The sequence below is a fragment of the Haplochromis burtoni genome, unplaced genomic scaffold (assembly GCF_018398535.1).
Source record: "Haplochromis burtoni strain Fernald_Lab_line unplaced genomic scaffold, NCSU_Asbu1 Contig_380, whole genome shotgun sequence".
Classification (NCBI taxonomy): Eukaryota; Metazoa; Chordata; class Actinopteri; order Cichliformes; family Cichlidae; genus Haplochromis; species Haplochromis burtoni.
In genome coordinates, this window is record NW_024582741.1 from 324256 (window position 1) to 330400 (window position 6145).

The 6145-nt window shown below is 42.2% G+C and overlaps 1 protein-coding gene across 3 annotated transcripts in view; it reads right to left on the reverse strand.

Annotated features, from left to right (window-relative positions):
• Window positions 1–4317, reverse strand: part of ctnnd2b (catenin (cadherin-associated protein), delta 2b) — a 221209-nt gene extending 216892 nt beyond the window's left edge. For 2 of the 3 annotated variants that reach the window (XM_042229109.1, XM_042229108.1), the window contains exon 1: window positions 3988–4317. The gene's annotated coding sequence lies outside the window, so the exon portion shown is untranslated. The remainder of the gene's footprint in view (window positions 1–3987) is intronic. The other variant, XM_042229110.1, reaches the window with a different exon arrangement.
• Between the last annotated feature and the right edge of the window lie 1828 nt (window positions 4318–6145).

Consider the following 6145-nt stretch of genomic DNA (forward strand, 5'->3'; position numbering starts at 1 on the left):
TGGGTTTTTCTCTGTATCTATGAAGCGCCTTGAGGCGACTTTTGTTGTGATTTGGCGCTATATAAATAAAATTGAATTGAATTGAATTGAACATTACATTTAGGCTCGCACAGATCCCACCGGGGTGAGAGACAGCCTGGTTCACCTGTGCCCGACGGATACAGCCACTTAAAACGGCTGGCTGGTCTTTGACAGGCCCATGGCCGATCCTCGGCCTTTCCCCAGCCAGTGCTGAACCTTTCCGTAAAACATTGATACAGATATTTGTCTGAAGCAAATATTAACTCGAGTTTGTTCAGACTGAACGAGCAAGCCACAAGGCCGAAAGTGACACATACAGGCTACGGTTATTGCTGACTACTGCTGCTGAATATAAAAAAAGAAAAAGATTCTTTAATGGCACTGAAAATGTTTTTATACGAAAAACAAAACCTAAATTCAAATGCCCCTTTATTATTACTATTAGCTCAAATACATTTTGTAAAAACAGTATTTTGCACAATCGGAACAAATCTCTGAGGAATACTTACCAAATCATGTTTGGTAAGTATTCAAATCATATTCATAAATCTGTAACTTGAGCTCAGTCAGGGAAATCGTTTGATTCTGAGTCTTGCACAGGAAGCAGTAATTCGTGTGTTGGATCGGTCAGTATGAGGTTATTAAAAGTTTGTCCACATCACATGCATCATCATCTGAATATAAAACCTTAATGAAGCCTGTTGAGGCTGCAGTAGCTGAGGACGATAACGGGCTCTTACTTTTCTGAGCCGTGGCAGAGTCAATCACTTTACAGACTTTACGGCTTGACTATCCACCATGAATCTTTAGCAATTAGGCAGAGAAACGACGGGGGGGGGGTTAGGGGCACTGAAGGGGAAGGCGTGGTGTGTTGGAGCTATGCTATTATATCTCAGAGTGCCAGGTGAATGCACTCGGAAGACTGTAATGTCGCTCAGCGTGTTCAGGAAATGGAACATTTTGGAAAAAGAAGCTCTTTGATCAGTTAAATGTTGTGTGACGAGAACAGTGGCTGGCAGGTTCACCTGAGAGTGTTAAATCTGGCTTGTAGTCAGTAAACACAAGCTGTTTGTGTGAGCACTCTGCCGGACCAAATGAATACTGGAGACAAGGAGCTGAAACTGTAATCATGCTCATACCAGAGCTGCAACATGATAATGATATCTATAAAGCTTTACGAGGTCACTTCTGGTAAGTCACTGGTTCCAAACCTGGATGTTGGGACCCCCCGAGGGGTCATGAGATCAGTATGAAATGTTGCTAGATGTTTGAAATGGAACTTTTTTATCATCTTGGCTCCCTGCAGCTGGTGACCTGGCCAGGTTGTACTCTTGCAGGAGATGCAAGGTGCAAGACAATTTTTTGCAAAGATTTTTGCAAAGTACTTTCTGGCAGTCAATACATAAGCAATACAATCTTTAGCAAGTCTCTCATTCTGCAGATGACCTCGCACTCCACCATTACAAACTGCAGCTCTCGATATTAATCCTTGTTCTCTGTAGCTTTGATTAAAAACCACTAAATAACTACTACAGTGCAAACTCAGATAAGAACTTCTTAGACACCAGTTGTAGTCTAAGAAGTTGGAAGGTTGGATGGAGTAGGTTGGACCATAGGGAAGAAGTACTTCACAGCAAGTGAACTTTCAAAATAAAAGTGCTTGAGGTTTCTTCCTTTTAAAAGGGAGTTTTTCCTTCCCACTGTTGCCAAGTGTTTGGTCAAAGGGGAATCAACTGATTAATGGGATTTTCTCTTTGTTTTTATTGGGTCTTTACCTTACAATTAAAAGTTCCTTGAGGCAACTGTTGTTGTGATCAGGTGCTGTATAACTAAAACTGAACTGACCCCAATAGTCACTGCAGCTGGCCATTAAAAAATTCCCCCCAAAAGGCTGCTTAAACCTCAGTTTTTTACAAGGTTAATTTAAGGGTTTTCAGTGCACAGGTGAGGCAGATCATGTTAGATTTGCATAATCCAGCTAGCAGTTTCCCCCCTTTTCCAGTCTTTCAACTATTTGAAGTTTACTAATTACTAGTTGTGGCTTCTGGTTACGGTTAGAAAACTGTTATTATTAGAATGGACTTGTGTATTGGTGGACTGGGCCCACTGAGAGGTAACAGGTCATCAGAAAATGCACTTCTTTTCCAAACCAAAAATGGTTTCCAAACAAAGTTTGTTTCCCTTTAAAGTACTTCCCACAGACATGTGCTACTCTACATTTTTATTTTTTTATGAAGCGCCTTGAGGCGACTTTTGTTGTGATTTGGCACTATATAAATAAAATTGAATTGAATTGAATTTTTACTGTCATAACTCCAGCAATTAATCTTGTAACTTAGCATAATCTTAAAGGTAAATGCAGCTGCAGACAACACGTTGTTCTGTTTGATGCAGCTGAAAACACACTCTATAGTGTATCATAAAAATGCTCATTTAAAAATCTAAATTTCACAAATAATTATTTTTATTTTTCAACGGGTAATGACGTCAGACCTGCAAACAAAAACTGGATGATGTAAGTGTATTTTTGTCATGTATTTTTTGCCACACCCTTTGCAGTCCCTATTTAGAAAAAAGTAACATTATTGCTGTTCTCAAATTATCCAAATGTAACTCAAAGATGGCATAGTAACTCCTCTGGTTTACAGTCATTTACATGCTAACATTAACAGAAACATTGGCTAAATAACTTCACTTGGTACAAGTGCCAACAGTGTCAGCCTTTCCATTCGTTCGGTGTCATGATGAATAGTTCACCGACAGGAAACATAACTGTTACTAACTAATGGTGATTTTTTTCCCCCCTGCACCTTCTCAATATCTCACTTCCTCATCATGAACCAATGACTGCCAAAATGATATAAGCCTGCTGACAACAAGTTACATTTCCCTGTCCTACATTATCTGCTCTGCCGGTTAACCCCCTAATGTCCATCACATTAAACTTCTTATATTGAGGCTAGCCAGCTTCTCAGTTTCAAGGGGGATCAGTGAGCGAAAGCCCTATAGTCCATAAGAGAAAACACAGGAATTAGCCCTAGATTAGGGATCTAAACGGCTATGCAGCCCATGGTGGCTGGAGATGTACTGGTAGGCTGTGTGGGGGCTAATTCAGCCGGCAGTGGGAAACCCCACTTTCTGCCAGGTCATAGAGCAGAAATCCACAGACAACTGACAGGAGCAAACATTATGATGTTAGCTGGTGAAACACATTGATTTTTTTTTTTTTTTTTGGGGGGGGGGGGCGGCAACGTGATGAATGACATTAATTACTCCACAGTTGAGAGCTGGAGAAACAGCCTGGGGCTGATCGAGAAAACACACTGTGGTGGTGCTTTTAGTGCTCAACATGGAGCACGCAGGCAGCAAGGTGCTCTTCATCCGTCCACATGCCTCAGTGATGGCTGAGGGAAACTACAATACGGAGCGTCCACACGCATCGCTCTGCAAAGACAACACAAAGACGGTGCAGCCGGCGCACGATGTGCCGCTGACACCCGTGATAATCACGAGAACATCGCTCATATTTAGGTCAGCCTGAAAGTAGCCTAATACCATTTTCACATCAGCCAGCCCCCTCCCTCCTCCGACCCCCACACTCCCCGGCCTGATGGATGGACGGCGAGTGAAGCTGAAATATGGGGGTTCCATTTTCACTCCACGATCAATGCAAGCGCACCACAGCCCTTTATCGCATCATGCCAAAAGCAAAACAGACACACACACGCGCGCGCGATCCACACCACGCCTCGGAATAAACTGACACAAAAAAGCAAAAAAAAAAAACCAAACATCTGGCACACACTTCGACACACACACACACACACACACAATACAACATGCAGCCATATTCCCAGCACGCTGCCATGCTCTAGCAACAAACAAAAAAAATTCTAGGCATTTGCACAAATGGGAGGTGTGAGACGAGCGGAAAGAGGACTCTGGAATGACATTGCGCCTGCTTACTGTAAAATAAATTCCCTCGGGGAGGATGGAGAGCCTCCTTTTTTCCCTCTTGACTCCCCTCCTTTCCGACGTGCGAATTTCCCGAAATTCAGACCATGCAAAACAGGTAGTCAGTCATTCCACCCCTCCGAAGTATTTGGTCCTGCTCGGCGGTAGTGCGAAAGGAGAAGGCACAACCAGCATCCGAGAGAGGAGACAGCCAGCTGTGGGGAGGAAATGAGGAAGGAAGGAAGGAGCGGCCGGGCCGGAGCACTGCGCACAGGAGAGAAGGCAAGGAGAGCGGCAGAGGTGCTCTCTCTCTCTCTCGCTCTCTCTCTCTCAGTTCACAATACAACATCACCCTATCCTTGCTAGACAGACGGACAGACGGCTTGAGTACCAGAGTCCGCAGCGACACCCACTGGTGATGAGAGGAACTACAACATGGAGATGATAAGTTCCACGGAAAGGCAGCAGCAGCTGGAAGAGACAAGCATGTCTCACTTATGTTACTGCAGGTACTTTTATCTTTTAACAGTATATTTCACTAGAAAAGGTCACATTTTTTTCTGTTAAATAGGCGGAAGACACTTATTACACATTTGTGTCTTGATTTAAAGAGTTGGCTATTTTGGGGGTAGAAGACAGCCCTAGAGACTGCCATGTATTTCACACTGGTTTTTATTTTTCTATGCATTTCCATAAATGTCTTTAAACAATCTTTCCACTGGCACCCTGAAAAGCCTGAAAGTTATTAGTCCCAACAAGCTGCAACTGTAGAAAAGTTTAACTGTTTTCATTAAAGTAAACAAAACATATTTTCCATAACTTAAGAACTTCCAGTGTAAAACAACAAGGTCAATGCTGCCTTGGTTATAGAAAAATTGGAAATATGATTAAATTATAGATGGTAAAAGCTGCAGCACAACAAAGTAAGGGTTTATAAAGTATATTTTGGTTTCCTAATCTGTAAAATTGTACATTCATATTGTTCAGTTGTTTACACAGATACCATTGTAGGAACAACAAGGAAGCAGTGCGAGAGCACTAATGGGGTCATTAAGATAAGATGGGGCCTGATTATTTAAGACCTTGTATGTGAGGAGCAGGATTTTGAATTCAATTCTGGATTTAACAGGAAGCCAATGAAGGGAAGCCAAAACAGGAGAAATATGCTCTCTCTTTCTAGTCCCTGTCAGGACTCTTGCTGCAGCATTTTGGATTAGTGAAGGCTTTTCAGCGGAGTTTTTAGGACATCCTGATAATAATGAATTACAGTCGTCCAGCCTGGAAGTAATAAATGCATGAACTAGTTTTTCAGCGTCACTCTGAGACAGGATATTTCTAATTTTAGAGATGTTGCACAAATGGAAGAAGCAGTCTTACATATTTGTTTAATATGTGCATTGAAGGACATGTCCTGGTCAAAAATGACTCCAAGGTTCCTCACAGCGTTACTGGAGGCCAAGGTAATGCCATCCAGAGTAAGAATCTGGTTAGATACCATATTTCTAAGCTTTTCAGGGCCGAGTACAATAACCTCAGTTTTATCTGAATTAAGAAGCAGAAAGTTAGCGGCCATCCAGGTCTTTATGTCTTTAAGACATTCCTGCAGTTTAATAATTGGTGTGTGTTATCTGGCTTCATGGATAGAAGCCAGATAACACACACCAATTAGATGGGTGTCATCTGCATAGCAGTGAAAATGTATGCTATGCTTCTGATGATACTGCCTAGGGGAAGCATGTATAATGTAAACAGAATTGGTCCTAGCACTGAACCCTGTGGAACCCATAGATTGACCTCAGTGTGTGAAGAGGACTCTCATTTACATGCACAAATTGGAGTCTATTAGATAGATATGATACAAACCACTGCAGCACAGTACCTGTAATACCTACAGCATGTTCTAATCGACTCTAATAGGATATTATGGTCAACAGTATCGAACGCTGCACTGAGGTTCTAGCAGGACAAGCACAGAGATGAGTCCACTGTCAGAGGCCATAAGAAGATCATTTGTAACCTTCACTAAAGCTGTTTCTGTGCTGTGATGAGCTCTGAAACCTGACTGAAACTCTTCAAATAACCATTTTCTTGATGAGGAGTTGAGTTGACGCGTAATTGAGCAACACGTCTGGTCAAGAGAGTTTTTAGAGTAATGGCTAACTAGAGCCAG